The 18,711-nt window shown below is 39.2% G+C and overlaps 1 long non-coding RNA gene across 2 annotated transcripts in view; it reads left to right on the top strand.

The window, feature by feature from the left end:
- Positions 1 to 1,206: 1,206 nt before the first annotated feature.
- LOC111522044 overlaps positions 1,207 to 18,711 on the top strand; it is a 29,290-nt gene continuing 11,785 nt past the window's right edge. For both annotated transcript variants that reach the window (XR_002725137.2, XR_002725138.2), the window contains exon 1: positions 1,207 to 1,326. This is a non-coding gene — a long non-coding RNA (uncharacterized LOC111522044). The remainder of the gene's footprint in view (positions 1,327 to 18,711) is intronic.

Below are 18,711 nucleotides of genomic sequence, written 5' to 3'. Positions count from 1 at the left end.
AGTCAGTTCGTCAAGTCCTGTCTCCCTCCCAGAGTTTACTTTGGGGGAAATTTCACATCTTTGCAACAGGAAAGCTTCCAACCCAGAAACGTGGTGCGTTTCCGCATTTACTTAGATTTTCCTGTAAGGCCTCTCAGCTTTCTGCATTAACGCCTTCCACGTCTTTCGCTAGATTAATTCCTAGATCGTTGGCAGTTTTGTTGCCTTTATAAGCGGTAGCTATTTTTAAAAAGTCATTTTCTGTTCATTGCTTATATGTAGAAAAACAAGTGACTTTTGTCTATGTTCAGTAAACTCGCTAAACTTTCCCGTGTGGCTAAGTGATCTGCGGTTCCCGTGGGTCTTGGCATTCCCAGCGGCGTGTCTGTGAGTCCTGCTGGTCTTCACTTTCATTCTCCAAGTATCGTGCCTTTTCCTTTTCATCTTTCTGCACTGGGTTTGGCCCCCAGGGCAAAGTGTGCCGCGGGTGGGGTGGTGAGAGCTGGGACTGGGACGCTGCTGTGAGCTGCTTTTCTATGCTCTTGTTATCAGATTAAGGAAGTTCCCTCCTATTTCTCGTTTGCAAACACTTTATTATCAGAAATGGATCCTGAATTGTATAGTAAAATTTTTACATCTCTTAAGATGACAGTATGATTGTTCTCCCTTAGCATTTCAGTGTGGCAAATTACAGTGACTGATTTTCTAGTGTTAACTTTTTTCTAAATGGAACTTTGCAGTCCTGGAAAAAACCAGCTTTGGCGTCAGTGGTGTGCTTTGCACGCATTGCTGATTCTGTGGGTCCTGTGTCTGGCGTTTTCTCTGTGGGAACTTTTTCTTTCTTTAGAAACAGCTTTATCGAAAGAAAATAAAAATAATAAAAAGCTTTACTGAGGTATGATCAACGTACAATAAACTGGTTATTTATTTATTATTTATTTATTTTTTTATTATACTTTAAGTTCTAGGGTACATGTGCATAACGTGCAGGTTTGTTACATATGTATACCTGTGCCATGTTAAACTGGTGTATTTAAAGTGGACCATCTGATGAGTTCTGACAGGCACACACCAGTGAAGCCATCACCACAATCCAGGCAGTGAATGTCTCATCATCACAACTTCCACTTCCTGCCCTACTTTTACCCTCCTTCCTGCCCCTCTCCACACCCCGTCTACCGCAACCGCTGATGTGCCTCTGTCACCACAGGTCAGTCTGCGCTGTCTGGAATTTATAGTCCCAGAATCATCGCCTGCACCCTCTTTCTTCTGGCTTTTACGACACAGTATTTTGAGACTCATCCATGTTCCTGTTGTATTGCTTGCTTGTTCCTTGCCGTTCCTGAGGTGCGTTCCATCATATGGATGCCCCACAGTGTGTATAATCCATTTGCCTGCTGGTGGACTTGTGGGTTGTTTCTTTTGGGGGCTATTGTCAGTGATGCCGTTGTGAACCTTCATGTACAAGTCTTTTTACACGCAGGTGTCTTAATTTCCTTGGGTGAATACCTAGGAGTACAATGGCTAGATCATATGGTAGGTGCATGTTTAGCTACTTAGGAAACCTCCAAACCATTTTCCGAAGTGGATTTATGATTTTGAGTTCAAGATTCTCCACATCCTCTCCAACAACTGGTGTGGTCCATGTTTTAATTTTAGCCACTGTACTAGAAGTGCAGTGGTTTTAATTTGCATTTCCCTAAAGCCTAATGATCCTTGCCTAGTTGCCATTCATGTGTCGTCTTTGGTGAAGCTCAGATATTTTGCCTGTTATTTTATTGGGTTATTTGTTTCCTTATTCTTGAGCATGAGCGTTCGTTTTATTTTCTGAATATAAGTCCTTTATTAAATACATAATGTGCATTTTTTCCCAGTCTATGGCTTATCTTTTTTTTTTCTTAATGTATTTTAGGAGGAGGTTTTCATTTTGATGAAGTACAATCCATCTATTGATTCTTTTATAGTTTGTATTTTATATTCAAGTTATATTCAAAAAATCTTTGCATAATCCAAGACTTTTTCCCATATTTTCTTCTAGAAGTTATATAATTTTAAGAGTTTTTATTTAGGTCCATGATGTATTTTGAGTTCATTTTTGCTTATGGTATGAGGTACGGCTCAAAGTTCTTTTTTCTCTACTGAATTGTCTTTGTCCCTTTCACAAAAATCAGTTGTCCGTATTTTTCTGAGTCAATTTCTGGTCTCTCTATTTAGTTCCATTATTCTATTTGTTTATCTTGACATCAGTGCCACATTTTCTTTATAACTGTGGCTTTATAAGTCTTTAAATCTTGTGGTATCAGTCCTCCAAATTTGCTATTCTTTTTCAAAGTTGCTTTGGCTATTTTAGATCTTTTGAATTTCCACATGAATTTTAAAATAAATTTGTCAACTTCCACAAAAAAACTTGTGGGGTTTTGCATGTCACTGAATTTAATCTGTAGATCAGTCTTACGAGAACTGACCCATTAACAATACCAGTTCTTCTGGTCCATGAACATAGTGCATCTTAGTCTCAGCAGGTAGCTTTTGGTGTATAGATAGATCTTTCGTATGTTTTGTTCATGTATCTCTAAGTATGTCGTATTTTTGGTGGTATTGATGCAGGACAGCCAAGCCCCAAAACTGGGGCTTAGCCCAGGAGGGTTCTTGGCTTTGCCCAGGAAAGAATTCAAGATCATCACAATCGATGCAGGAAATCCATGTGACAGAATTCAATACTTATTCATGTTGAATCCAAGATTTACATGGACATACAAAGAACCTAGAATGGCCACAGAAAATTCTTGAAAAAGAACAAAATGTCAAGACTTAGAATATTTAATTTTAACATTTATCATGCAGCTACACAAGCAATGACAATGTGTATGTGTAAAGATGGACAAGTAGACGAATGGAGCAAACAGAGGTCCGTCGATAAACACGTGCAGGACACCCAGATGATCTTCAGCCAGAGAGCAAAGGCATCTTAGCAGGGGAAAGGAAAGACCCAGCTGAACTTCAGCTAGAGAGCAGGAGAAAGGAAAGACTCAGGCACACTGTGTTAGATATCCACTTGCGAAAAGCAAAAACCCTGGCATCCACCTCACACCATGCACAAAAGTGATTTGAGATGGATCCTAGACCTTAATGGACAGGCTGAAACGAGAGAGTATCTAGCAGAAAATGTGGGAGAATACCTTCACGACCTCAGGAAGGCAAAGTTTTCTTAAAGAAAAGATGAAAAGGAAAGCAATTGACAAATTGTATACTTATTGTGCATTGGGTTTAAGATACATTATACCTCAATTTAAGAAACGCTTTGTGAGGTATTTATGTTTCTGTATTTCCAGGCACATGGGAGTTTTCTTGTTATCTGTTGTTGATTTCTCACTTAATTGCATTGTAGTCAGAGGCTATATTCTATATGATTTCAAAGCCTGACAGTTTGAGACTCTGGCATGATGACACATTGCTGTGGTGCTTTTATTAACGTCTGCATGAATTTGAAATGCATGTGTATCTGCAGGTGCTGGATCCAGTGTCCACAAACATTCCTTGTTCATAATTGCTTTGTTCAAATCTTTTGAATAGCTATTGATTTTTCTGTGCTTGCTGTGTAACTTGCTGATAGATGTGTTAAAATCTCCCACTATGAACACCCCGTGTTTCTGTCAGTTTTTAACACACACACAAACACACACACATACACATGAACACACAAACACACCCAAACATAAACACACCCACAAACACACAAACATACACAAGCACACAAACACATTTTTAGGTCATTCTCTTATGTGCTTGTAACAATATAATTATCTCTTGGAGAATTGAACCGTTTTATTTCTTATAAAATAATTCTTTTATCCCTAGTAATGCTTTTAAATTACTTTGCATATTAGTATTGGTACAAATTACCAGCTATCCAAGCTGTATCTAATTGGAGCATCTAGCTAGTGTGATGTTAACGAAGTTGCTGCTGTGCTGGGTGAGGGTCCGTCTTCATCGCCTTCTCCATGTTTCACCTGCCCTGGCCGCCTGTCTGCTCTCCTGGGACACATTCGCTCCATTACTCGGCCCTGACTTACATTCCACTGTTACCACAGTTAAAAATTTTAAATGTGTTTATATTTATTGATATATCACAGTTGTATACACTTGGAGGCCACATGTGATATTTTGGTCCGTGTATCCAGTGTGCCGTTATCAAATCAGGGCAGTGGGGTATCCATCCCCTCAACTGTTCATCTTTTCTTTGTGTTGGGAACATTACAGTTCTTCTTTTCTAACTATTTTATCACATATTTTTAAATCACACATTTTCATGCTCTAGATATTTGAAACATGGACTTGTTCTGCACATAGCCTTTTGAGACTGGCTCCTTTATTGTATAATGGAAAAATTGCCATTAAATGCATGCCCTTTGTTTACTGACTCACCAGTGAAGGACATTTGGAGTGTTTTGTTTCAGTTTTTGGTGATTATGGATAAAGCTGTTATAAACATTTGCATACAAGTTTCTGTGTGAATGTAAGTTTTCATTTCTCTTGAGGTATGGGATTCCTGGGACATATGGTGGTGGACTTTCAATGTTCTGAGACACTGCCAAGCTGTTTTCCACAGTGGCTGGACAAGTTTTTCATTCCCACTGTTAATATATGAGTGGTCCAGTGGTTCTGTGTGCATGTTACCACTTGGTGTCGTCAGGTTTTTTTGTTTTGCATTTGAATAGATGTGTAGTTGTTTTAATTGGCATTTCCCCAAAGGCTAACAATGTTGGACATCTTTTCATGTGTTTATTTGCTGTCTGTGTGTCTTCTTCAGTCAAGTGTCTGTTTAAATTTTTTGCCCATTTTTCTTTTGGGTTTGTTTTCTCATTGAGTGTTGAGGGTTCTTTTAGGCAGTATTTTGTCAGATGTGTAATTTCCAGATGTTTTCTCTCTGTGGTTTGCCTTTTTCTTTTTTGAGATGGAGTCTCGCTCTGTTGCCCAGGCTAGAGTGCAGTGGAGTGACCTCGGCTCACTGCAACCTCTGCCTCCAGAGTTCAGGCGATTCTCCTGTCTCAGCCTCCTGAGTAGCTGGGATTACAGGCGTGTGCCACTGCACCCGGCTAATTTTTTTGTATTTTTAGTAGAGATGGGGTTTCACTATGTTGATCAGGCTAGTCTTGAACCCTTGACTTCGTTATCTGCCCGCCTTGGCCTCCCAAAGTGCTGGGATTACAGGCGTGAGCCACTGCGCCCGGCCAGTTTGTCTTTTTATTCATATTGAGAGCTTCCTTTGTAGAACAAAAGTTTTAGATTTTGATACAGTTAATTTGGATTTGGATTCATTTTCTTTTCTTTCCTTTTTTTTTTTTTTTTTTGAGACAGAGTCTCACTTGGTCACCCAGGCTGGAGTGCAGTGTTATGATCTCCACTTACTGCAACCTCTGCCTCCCTGGTTCAAATGATTCTCCTGCCTTGGCCTTCCGAGTAGCTGGGATTACAGGCATATGCCACCACACCCAGCTAATTTCGTATTTTTAGTGGAGATGGGATTTTGCCATGTTGACCAAGCTGGTCTCGAACTCCTGGCCTCAGGTGATCTGCCCGCCCCAGCCTCCCAAAGTGCTGGGATTAGAAGTGTGAGCCACTGCGCCTGGCTGATGTTTTTGATTCATTTTTAATTGTTGTACAGCCTTTTATTCTTGGGATAAATCCCAGTTGGTCATAATGTATTATTTATTTATTTATTTTAAAATAGATTTATTGCAGTATAATTACATACCATAATTTGTCAGTTTTTTCTTATGGATTATGCTTTGGTGTCTTACCTAACAAGTGTTTGCCTAATCCATGGTCACAGATATTTCTTTAGTATTTTCTTCTAAAAGTTCAATCATTTTTTGTGTTAATTTTTGTATAAAATGTGATTTATGAATCAAGTTTTATTTGCATACAGACATACAGTTTTTCCAACACCATTTGTTGAAAAGACTATCATTTTTCCAGTGAACCAGTTTTGCATCTTAAAAAAAAATCAATATACTATAGTTGTGTGGGTCTGTTTCTGGACTCTGCATGTTTCATTCACTTGCATGTTCATTCATTTGCCAGTAGACAGGCCTCAGTGCTGCAGCTTTATGGTAAGTCTGGAAATCAGGCAGTGCAAGCTCTTTAACTTTGCTATTCTTATTCAAATTTATTTAGGATATCCTAGTTCCTTTGCCATTCCATAGAAATGTTAGAATCAGTCATTGGTATCTGTGAAAAATCCTACTGGAATTTTGGTTGGGATTGTATTATGTCTGCAGATAAGTTTGGGGACAATAAGCATCTGAACTATCTGTGTCTTCCATAGTTGTCCAATCAATGAACCTGGTGTATCTTATTTATTTGGATTTTTAAAATTTATTTTATCAGGGCTTTATAGATTTCCACATACAGATCTTGCACATATGTTGTTAGAGTTATCCCTCAGTAGTTTGTTTTTAAGTGCTATTGTACATGGCACTTAAAGCAATTGTTCATTGCTGGTATATAGAAATAAAATGGCTTTTTTTTGTTTTGATCTTGTATTCTGTGAGCTTACTAAACTCACTTATTAATTCGGGGAGTTTTTCTGTAGATTCCTTGAGATTTCCTACTTAATTATTTGGTCTGGGAATAAAATGTTTTATTCCTTCCTTTCCAATCTGTAAGTTTTAATTGTTTTCTCCCTCTTTGGTACTGTTTAGGACTTCCATTAAAATTTTGAAAATGAGAGATGAGAGTGGCTCTCCTTGCCTTGTTCTTTATTTTAGGTAGGAAACATTTAATCTTCCACCATCAGGTGGGATGTTGGCTGTAGATTTTTGTAGTTGCTCTTTGTCAGATTAAGTTAGTTCCCTTCTGTTCCTAGGTTGCTGACGGTTTTTTATCATAAGTCAATTGGTGAACTTTGTCAAATGCTTTCCCCACATCTCTTGAGATGGTCACATGGCTTTTCTTTTTTACTGTGCTAGTGTGGTGAATTATATTTATTCATTTTCAGTTGTTGCATGGCCTTTCATTCCTGGGATAAGTCCCACTTGGTAGTATTGTATCATCTTGTTTATTTATTTGAAAGCAGACTTATTGCAGTATAAGTTACATGCAATAAAACTCATCCATTTTAAGTGTCCAATTCAATGATTTTTAAAGTAAATGTATTGAGTTATGTGTTTATTACCTCAATCCAGTTTTAGAACATTGCCATCATTCCTGTGTTATTTCTTAAGATACTACTGGACTTGATTTGTTAAATTTTTGTCAAAGATTCTTACATCTTTGTTCATCAGGGATAATATTTGTAATTTTTTTCTTGTAATATTTTTGTCTGGTTTTAGTATTAGAGTAATGATGGCTCATAAAATGAGGTAAGAATTATTGTATCTTTTCATATTTCCTGGAAGAGATTGTGTGAAATTGGTGTTTCTTTCTTAAGTATGTGATTAGAATTAACCAGTGGAACAATGTGGGCTGGGAGTTTTTATTTTTGGAAGGATTTTAGCTAAGAATTCAAATTTTGTAATAGCTATAGGACTATTCAGGAAATACGGTTTTTCTTTGTGACTTTTGGTAGTTTGTGTCTTTTAAGAAATTGGTCTGTTTCTTCCAAGTTGTCAAATTTATGGGCATAGAGTTGTTCCTAGTATTTCCTTATTATATTTAAGTGTCTATAGACTTTGAAATGATTTCATCTCCTTAATTCCTGATGTTGGTAACTTGTGTCTTCTCTCTCTCTCTTTTTTTTTTCTCTGTTCAACATTTTTGCTAAAGGTATATCCACTTTGTTGATCTTCCTTAAGAACTGATTATCAGTTTCATCAATTTTCTCTATTTTACTGTTTTCAGTTTTGCAAATCTCTGCTCTTATGTTGATTATCTAATTCCTTCTACTTTCTCGTTTCTCTAGTTGTTTAAAGAAAGAACTTAAATTATTGATTTGAGAATTTTCTTGTTTTTGAATGTAATTCTTTTATGCTATGAATTTTCTAATCCTGCTTTATCTGTATCACACACATTTTGATATTCTGTATTTCCATTTTTACTTAGTTCAAAAGGTTTTCTGATTTTCCCTGACATTTCACTTTTGACCCATGGATTATTTAGAGGTGAATGGTTTAATTTTCAAGTATTTGGGAGATTCATCAGACATCTTTCTGTTATTGAGTTTAATTCTGATAGGACTGGAGAATATACTTTATACAATTTGTATTTCTATTTGTTTTTTAACTTTTGTTAAGATTTGTTTTGTGACCTAGAGTATGTTCTATACTGGTGAATGTTTCATGTACACTTGTAAGAAAGCATAGTCTGATGTTGTTAATTAAAGATTTGACCAACTAAGTCCAATTGAGTGATTGTGTTGGTCAGGTCTTCCATATTCTAGCTGTTTCTCTATACACTTGTTCTATTGGTTAGTGAGGCAGGACTGTTAAATTCCCCGAATATAATTGTGGGTTTGAATATTTCTCCTTTGAGTTATCAGTTTTGTTTTGTTTTGTTTTTTTGAGACAGAGTCTCTCTCTGTGGCACAGGCTGGAGTGCAGTGGCCCCATCTCGGCTCACTGCAACCTCCACCTCCTGGGTTCAAGCGATTCTCCTGCCTCAGCCTCCTGAGTAGCTGGGATTACAGGCGTGCACCACCACGCCAGGCTAATTTTTATATTGTTAGTAGAGACAGGGTTTGACCATGTTGGCCAGGCTGATCTTGAACTTCTGACCTCAAATGATCCACCCACCTTGGCCTCCCAAAGTTCTGGGATTACAGGCATGAGCCATGGCGCCCAGCCATTTTTTTTTTTTCCATGTATTTTGAAACTCTATTAATGACAGGTGCCTACACATTTAAGGGTTGTGATATCTTATTGGTAAATTGGCTCATTTATTATATGTAATGCCCTCTTTTATCTCGTAGTATTTTTTATCTCTTGTAATATTTTCTAAGTTCTGCTTTATTTGACTTAATACAACTGGCCCACATTTTTTGTTAGTATCTCATGGTTTATGTTTCTTTATTCTTACATTTTGATGTATGTCATTGTACTTACAGTGGATGTCTTTAGACAGCATATAGTTGGGTCCTTTTTTTTTTTTTTTTAAATATGTTTTGGAAGATTGTAGAGTCATTGGAAGTTGCAATGAAATATACAGGGAATTCCCAGGTATATTTTACCTATTCTTCTCCAGGCCTAGCATCTTGTATAACTATATGCAATGGAAAACCAGGAAATCAACATTGATACCACTTATGGAGCTTTTTCAGGTTTCTCTATTTATGCATGCATTCTGTATGTGGTTATAACTTGTGATTTTAACATGTATAGCTTCATATAATCAGCATGAGAATCAAGTTATTTAACTATATCATCATCATCAGACCTCTCCTCATGCTACCTCTTTACATTCACACCTAATCCAAGGAAACCACCAATATGGTCTCCATCTCTGTAATTGTGTTATTTAAAAATGTTATATAAATGGATTCATGAAGTATGCGTCCTTTTAAAATTGGCTTTCCCGCCTATTCAACATAGTTTCCTTAGGTTCATTCAAATTGTTACATGTATGAACAGTTTATTCCCTTTTATTGCTGAGTAGTGTTCCATGGTGAGGATGTACCACAGTTTATTTACTCCTGTGCCCACTGAAGAACATTTAAGTAGTTTCCAGTTTCTGGGCACTGTGCATAAAGCTGCTAGGCAGAGTTTTTGCATGAAAACAAGTTTTCATTTCATTGGAATAAAAGCCCAATTGTGCAATACCTGAGTCATAGGGTAAGTCTAGTTTTAGCTTTAAAAAGAATAGCCAAACTGTTTTCCAGAGTGAATATGGCTGTACCATTTTGCGTTCCCACCAGCAATGAATGAATGACTTAGCGATTCTCAACCTCCTTGCCAGCATTTGATCTTATCGCTATTTTTAAAAAGTCTTTCTAACAGTTCTGCTGTGATGGTTAATTTCATGTATCAATTTCACTAGCCCATGGGGTACCAGATACTTGGTCAAACACTATTCTGAGTGTTTCTATGAAGGTGTTTTTGGATGAGCTTAACATCTAAATTGATAGACTGAGTGAGGCAGATTGCCCTCCCCACTGAAGGTGGGTCTCATCCAATCAGACAAGGGTCTAAATAGAACAAAAACGTACCATTTCCCAAATCGGAGGGAATTCCTCCCACCTGCCTTTGAGCTGGGACATTGTTTTATTCCTGCCTTGAGACTTGAACAGAAATATCAGCTCCTCCTGGGTCTTGGACCTGCTGACCTTCACGTAGAAACCACACCATTAGCTCACCTGGTTTTCAGGCTTGTGGATCAAACCACACCATCATCTCTCTTGGGTCTTCAGCTTGTCAGTCTCCATAAGTGCATGAGCCAATTCCTTATAATGTTTACACACACACACACACACACACACACACACACCCCTTTTGGTTCTGTTTCTCTGGAGAACCCTGACTAATGCCTGACTAATGCAGATTTTGTTAGTGACACTGGAGTTCTGCTGTGAAACATACCTGATGGTAAGGACCAGCTTTGGAACTGGGCAGTGAGCAGAGGCTGGATGAATTTTGAGATACATGGTGGAAAAAGCCTAGATTTCCATGAAGGGACTTTTGGTAGGTACGTGGACATTAAAGGCAATTCTGGTGAGGACGCATGAATGAAAGACAAGAGCTGTGGAGAAAGCCTCTGCCATCTCAGAGAATACCCATATCATCGTGAAGAGAATGTTGGAAGCAACATGGACACACTGTTAAAGACTACTGGGCGAGATCTCTGGTGGCAAACCCTAACCCTCTCTCTCAGACTGCTTTCTTTTTTCTTTTTTTGAGACAGAATTTCACTCTTGTTGCTCAGGCTGGAGTGCAATGGCACGATCTTGGCTCACTGCAATCTCTGCCTCCTGAGAGCAGAGAACAAATTACTTGAAATTCAAAAGATTTCTCTTTTCTCCCCATTTATTTATATTTATTCGTTCATTCAATCATTTACTTACATTATGTGGCTCACAAATATTTCATATTTTTGTTTATAATCCAGTACTATTTTTTTATTTTGTTGTTCAAATTAATTCAGTTTTTTGCCACTTGCAAATCTTTCAGTTACCTTTGACATATCCCCATCACTTTTTTTATTTTTTTGAGATGGAGTTTTGGTCTTGTGGCTCAGGCTGGAGTGCAATGGCACGATCTTGGCTGACTGCAATCTCTGCCTCCCAGGTACAAGCGAGTCTGAAATATGGCCTCGTGGGAAGGGAAAGACCTTACTGTCCCTCAGCCTGACACCCGAAAATGGTCTGTGCTGAGGAGGATTAGTAAAAGAGGAAGGCCTTTTTGTGGTTGAGATAGGAGGAAGGCCTCTGTTTCCTGCATGGCCCTGGGAATGGAATGTCTCCGTGTAAAGCCGACCTTTCATTTTATCTGAGATAGGAGAAAACCGCCCTGTGGCTGGAGGTGAGATATGCTGGTGGCAATGCCGCTCTGTTACTCTTTGCTACACTGAGATGTTCGGGTGGAGGGAAGCATAAAGCTGGCCTAGTTGCACATCTGGGCACAGTACCCTTGAAAGAACACATTCCTCCATATAATAGCCTTGAGCCCGACACATCACATCCCCCCACAGGCTTCCACTTCCTGGGCCCGACACAAACACATTCCTCCATATATCATAGCCTTGAGATCTCCGATAAGGTTACAACCGATTGTAAAAGCGCAGGAACCAATAAGAAAACTGCTAAAAGTGTAACTTAAAATGTAAACCAATTGTAATGCTGTAACCACAAGAATTCCCTTGTTTCTCTGTAACTTTACATATCCTGTTTACATCGGGCTATAAGAAGCGAGCACATGCCTCGTTCGAGTCCCTCTTGTATGTTGTGGAATGGAGGGACCAAGTTCGAACTTGCAGTAAAGATCCTCGCCGCTTGGCTTTGACTCTGGACTCTGGTGGTCTTCTTCGGGGAATAAACGGTCTGGGCATAACACCTTTCCTTGAACTTATTTGTGACACAGATTCCTTTGCTCACGTTTTCCTGCCAACCTTCTCCTCATCATCACCTTGTTCTCCTGCCAAGATAGTGAAAATTGTAATCAGTAAATACTGAGGGAACTCTGACCAGCGCCAGTGCAGGTCCTCACATGCTGAGTGTGCCAGTCCCCTGGGTCCACTGTTCTTTCTCTATACTTTGTCTCTGTGTCTTATTTCTTTTCTCAGTCTCTCATTTCCACCTGACGAGAAATACCCACAGATGTGGAGGGGCAGGCCCCCTTCATCTGGTGCCCCACGTGGGTTCCTTTCTCTAAGGTGAAGATACGCTAGAGTGTGGTCATCGAGGACAAGTCAGTGAGAGATTCCTGAGTATGTCCATGGTCAGCCTTGTGGTAAGCTTGTGCATTCGGAGGAACCCGGGGTAACAGTGGGTCAAACTGAAAGCAAATATGCTTCTTATCTTAGCTTTATTAAAATTATTTTAAGAAGAGGGGGAGTTAGAGCCTCTACAGAAAATCTAATTATGCTATTTCAAACAATAGAACATTCTACCTGTGGTTTCCAGAACAGGGAACTTTAGATCTAAAAGATTGGCTAAAAAAAAAAAAAAAAAAAAAAAAAAAAAAAATTGGCAAATAAAACAAGCAAATAGGGAAGGTAAAATCCCACTTACAGTATGGAATGATTGGGCCATTATTAAAGCAACTTTAGAACCATTTCAAACAGGAGAATATAGTGTTTCAGTTTCTGATGCCCTTGAAAGCTGTGTAATAGGTTGTGAAGAAGAGTCAGGGACAGAATTCAAGATAGGAATGGAAAGTTCACATTGTAAAAGTGTAGCAGAGTCTGTAATGGCCCGGTCAATGCAAAATGTTGACTACAATCAATTACAGGAGGTAATATATCCTGAATCATCAAAATGGGGAGGGGGGGGACGGTCCAAAATAATTGGGGCTGTCAGAGTCTAAAGCAAGATGGTCAGCTCCTCCCCCCACAGTGCCGATACCTGTTTCATCTAGACAGATAGATGCTCCAGTACTTCCACCCCCATCACAGAATAGGCAATTGTTAACACAGGCTTAATGGGCATATCAGAGAGAAAAAGAAAGGGAAACAGCTACTACACCAGTGTGCCACAAATACAGCGTCCACAATATCACCCTATTTTGATGGAAAATAAAATTCAACTATCTGTTGCTTATCAACATCAGCTGCTTCCAGAGGTTCAATAGAGACCTCAAGCTGTGTGTCGTGCGCCAAATAGCAACCTGCGGTGGTGGCGTATTACACACCACCACCACCTAGTGGACAAGGTAGTACATTGCATGTGGTCATTGATGAAGCCGGAAGACGGGGAGATCTTGAGGCGTGGCAGTTCCCGGTAATTTTACAACTGGTAAAGGCCGAGAAATGGACCCAAGCAGGAACGCTTGCCTGAGCTGAGGCTAGATATGAACCTTTCACCATGAAAAATTTAAAAGACATGGAGGAAGGAGTTAAACAATATTTACCCAACTCCCCTTATATGAGAACATTGTTAGATTCCATTGCTCGTGGAAATAGACTTGTTCCTTATGATTGGGAAATTTTGGCCAAATCTTCCCTTTCACCCTCTCAGTTTCTACAGTTTAAAACCTGGTAGATTGATGGAGTACAAGAACAGGCATGAAAAAAATCGCACTGGTAATCCCACTGTTAATATAGATGCAGACCAATTGTAAGGAACAGGTCCAAACTGGAGCACCATTAACCAACAATCAGTAATGCAGAATGAGGCTATTGAACAAGTAAGGGCTATTTGCCTCCGGGCCTGGGAAAAAATTCAGGACCCAGGAACTGCCTGCCTTTCTTTCAATTCAATTAGACAAGGCTCTAAAGAGCCATATCCTGACTTTGTGGCAAGATTGCAAGATGCCACTCAAAAATCTATTACAGATGATAACACCCGAAAAGTTATGGCACAATTAATGGCTATTGAAAATGCAAATCCAGAATGTCAATCAGCCATAAAGCCATTAAAAGGAAAAGTTCCAGCAGGAGTTGATGTAATTACAAAATATGTGAAGGCTAGTGATGGGATCGGACAATGCTAGTGGCTCAAGCAATGATGGGTCAATTTAGGAGGACAAATTAGAACACTTTGGGGAAAATGTTATAATTGTGCTCAAATCGGTCATCTAAAAAATAATTGCCCTGTCTCAAATAAACAGAATATGACAAATCAAGCTATTATGGCGAAAAATAAAGAACCACCTGGCCTGTGTCCAAGATGTGAAAAAGGAAAACATTGGACAAATCAATGTCATTCTAAATTCGATAAAAATGGGCAGTGATTGTTGGGAAATGGGAAAAGGGGCCAGCCTCAGGCCCCACAACAAACTGGGGCATTCCCAATTCAGTCGTTTGTTCCTCAGGGTTTTCAGGGATGACAACCCCTGCAGCAAATACCATCGCTTCAGGGAGACAGCAATAAAACAACTGCCCCCTGTCACAGCAGGCTGTGCAGCAGTAGATTTATGTTCCACTCAAATGGTCTCTTTACTCCCCGGAGAGCCCCCACAAAAGATTCCTACAGGGGTATGTGGCCTGCTGCCAGAAGGGATGGTAGGCCTTATTTTAGGGAGATCAAGTCTAAATTTGAAGGGAGTCCAAATTCATCCTGGGGTAATTGATTCAGATTGTAAAGGGGAAATTCAGTTAGTGATCAGTTCCACTGTTCCCTGCAGTGCCAATCCAGGTGATAGAATTGCTCAATTACTGCTTTTGCCTTATATTAGAATTGGGGAAAGCAAAACAGAACAGGAGGGTTTGGAAGTATCAACCCTGCTGGAAAAGCCACTTACTTATTGGGCTAGTCAGGTCTCAGAGGATCGACCCGTGTGTGCAGTCACTATTCAGGGAAAACAGTTTGAAGGACTGGTGGACACTGGGGCTGATGTTTCTATCATTACCTTAAATCAATGGCCAAAATATTGGCCTAAACAGAAGCCTGTTACAGGACTTGTCGGCGTAGGCACTGCCTCAGAAGTGTATCAGAGTGCTGTGATTTTACATTGTCTAGGACGTGATAAGAAAGTACAGTTCAACCTATAATCACTTCTATTCCAGTCAATTTATGGGGCCGAGCCTTGTTACAACAATAGCGTGCGGAGAGAACTATCCCAGCCTCCCCATACAGCCCCATGAGTCAAAAAATCACGACTAAAATGGGATATCTCCCTGGAAAGGGACTACGAAAGAGTGAAGACAGCATGAAAGTCCCAACTGAGGCTGAGGGAAATCAAGAAAGAAAAGGAATAGGGTATCCTTTTTAGGGGCGGCCACTGTAGAGCCTCCAAAACCCATTCCATTAACTTGGAAAACAGAAAAACCTGTATGGGTGAATAAGTGGCTGCTACCAAAACAAAAACCAGAGGCTTTACACTTATTAGCAAAGGAAAAATTAGAAAAGGGACATATTGAGCCTTCATTTTTGCCTTGAAATTCTCCTGTGTTTGTAGTGCAGAAGAAATCCAGCAGATGGTGTATGCTAACTGACTTAAGAGCCGTTAATGCCATAATTCAACCCATGGGGGCTCTCCAGCCCAGGTTGCCCATGATCCTCAAGGATTGGCCTTTAATTATAATTGATCTGAAGGATTGCTTTTTTACCATTCCTCTGGCAAAACAGGATTTGCTTTTACTATACCAGCCGTAAATAATAACCAGCCACCAGGTTTCAGTGGAAAGTGTTGCCTCAGGGAATGCTTAATAGTCCAACTGTTTGTCAGACTTTTGTAGGTCAAGCTCTTCAGTTAGAGACAAGTTTTCAGACTATTATTCATTATGTTGATGATATTTTGTGTGCTGCAGAAATGAGAGACAAACTAATTAACTGTCACACATTTCTGCAAATGAGGTTGCCAACGCAGGACTGACAGTAGCATCAGATAAGATTCAAACCTCTACTCCTTTTCATTACTTGGGAATGCAGGTAGAGGAAAGGAAAATTAAACCACAAAAAATAGAAATAAGAAGAGACACATTACAAACATTAAATGACGTTCAAAGGTTGCTAGGAGATTTTAATTGGATTCAACCAACTCTAGGCATTCCTACTTATGCCATGTCAAATTTTTTCTCTAAAGAGGGTATGTGGACTTAAATAGTAAAAGAACATTAACTCCAGAGGCAACCAAAGAAATTGAATTAGTTGAAGAAAAAATTTGGTCAGCACAAGTAAATATAATAGATCCCTTGGCCCCACTCCAACTTTTGATTTTTGATTTTTGCTACTGCACATTCTCCAACAGGCATCATTGTTCAAAATACAGATCTTGTGGAGTGGTCATTCCTTCCTCACAGTACAAGACTTTTACATTGTACATGGACCAAATGGCTACATTAATTGGTCAGGCAAGATTACGAATAATAAAATTGTGTGGGAGTGACACAAAATCATTGTTCCTTTAAACAAGGAACAGTTTAGACAAGCCTTTATCAATTCTGGCACATGGCAGATTGGTCTTGCTGATTTTGTGGAAACTATTGACAATCATTACCTAAAAACCAAAATCTTCCAGTTTTTAAAATTGACTACTTGGATTTGACCTAAAATTAACAAACATGAAGCTTTAGAAAATGCTGATGGTGTTTACTGATGGTTCCAGCAATGGAAAAGTGTCTTACACCAGGCCAAAAGGCTGAGTTATCGAAACTCAGTATCACTCAGCTCAAAGAGCAGAGTTGGTTGCCATCATTACAGTGTTACATGATTTTAATTAGCCTATTAACATTGTATCAGATTCTGCATATGTGGTACAGGCTACAAAGGATGTTGAGATAGCCCTAATCAAATACAGTATGGATGATCAGTTAAACCAGCTGTTCAACTTATTATAACAAACTATAAGAAAAAGAAGTTTCCCATTTTATATTACTCATATTTGAGCACATACTAATTTACCAGGGCCTTTAAAGCACATGAACAGGCTGACTTGCTGGTATCCTCTGCATTCGTAAAAGCACGAGAACTTCATGCCTTGACTCATGTAAATGTAACAGGATTAAAAAATAAATTTGATATTACGTGGAAATAGGCAAAACATATTGTACAGCATTGCACACAGTGTCAAGTTCTACACCTGCCCACTCAAGAGGCAGGAGTTAATCCCAGAGGTCTATGTCCTAATGCATTACGGCAAATGGATGTCATGCATGTACCTTCATTTTCAAAATTGTCATTTGTCCATGTGACAGTTGATACTTATTCACATTTCATATGGGCAACCTGCCAGACAGGAGAAAGTACTTCCCATGTTAAAAGACGTTTATTATCTTGTTTTGCTGTCATGGGAATTCCAGAAAAAATTAAAATGGACAATGGGCCAGGGTACTGTAGTAAAGCATTCCAAAAATTCTTAAATCAGTGGAAAATTACATATACAACAGGAATTGCCTATAATTCCCAAGGACAGGCCATAGTTGAAAGAACTAATAGAACATGCAAAACTCAATTGGTTAAACAAAGAAAAGGGGGAGACAGTAAGGAGTATAACACTCCCCAGATGCAACTTAATCTAGCATTCAATACTTTAAATTTTTTTAAACATTCATAGAAATCAGACTACTACCTCTGCAGAACAACATCTTACTGGTAAAAAGAACAGCCCACATGAAGGAAAACTGATTTGGTGGAATGACAACAAAAATAAAACTTGGGAAATAGGGAAGGTGATAATGTGGGCGAGAGGTTTTGCTTGTGCATATTCTTAGGATATTTGTTGTTGTTTTTTGTTCTTGTCTTCCTCCCATCAGATTTGACCAACTCTACCTGACTTGGTCAAATCTGAGTGAGAATTCCAAATTATGGGTAACAAGGCCTCTCTAATTTGGCCAAAATTCCTCACAGCTGCAAGAGAAAAAAGGAGAAAACAAAACAACAAAAAAACATGCTGAGCACAGTTTACAGGAAGTGGTCTTGGCTGCTTTTTTTTTCCTTTTGTCTCCTAGGGGGTTGTTGTTTAAGGATTCTAATTCTAGTTTGGAGAGACATTCTAAAGGGTCTTCTCTTGCTTTTTCTCCCAAATTTAATCTTAATTCTGTTAGTCTGTGTGCATTTGTGTGAGGAACTGAACTGTTGTTTTCATACGTTAATGAGACACTGAGCTTTCTCAGCTCTGAAGAGAAAGGACATCTTGCTCCTCCCAGCTGAAAGATGTCCCTGGGTGACTGGGGGGCATCATGGGAATGTCTAGGGGCTTGACTCCCCATGACATGCAGCAGCCTTGCAGGGAAATTCCCAGCAAAAATTAATTTTAAAAATGGCTCATCCAGGAAATGCATATAAGGGCTGATCACCCAGCATTTTCAGCCCTCTCTGAGGTCATAGACCTCTGGAGAGAGAAAACGAGACACATAAGAGGGTGGAAACAACTCAGTGATGACATACTGTGTGGAATTCTGCCCACAAGCAGCACACATCGACCCGCCACACAAAAACCCTAGGCCACAGCTCAGTTCCTCAAGAAAAACAAACAAACAAAAAACAAAAAAGAGGGAAACAAATAATCTAACAATGAGGAGAAAACAAGGAGAATGAACCCCTTTTGAGCACTTCATAGGTTTTTGGCACCTCCACTTGCCAAAGTTTAAAATGGAAATAATATGGTCTTTGTGCACATTTACCATAAGGAAAAAGAGAGCCCTAAGATTGACCTGCAAACTAAAGATTCCTAAGTCCTCATTTTCTCTAGTTTTCCTTTTCTG

This window comes from Piliocolobus tephrosceles, chromosome 9 (assembly GCF_002776525.5).
Source record: "Piliocolobus tephrosceles isolate RC106 chromosome 9, ASM277652v3, whole genome shotgun sequence".
Lineage (NCBI taxonomy): Eukaryota > Metazoa > Chordata > Mammalia > Primates > Cercopithecidae > Piliocolobus > Piliocolobus tephrosceles.
The sequence above is the reverse complement of the archived record's forward strand: the minus strand, read 5'-3'. Positions and strand labels throughout refer to the sequence as shown.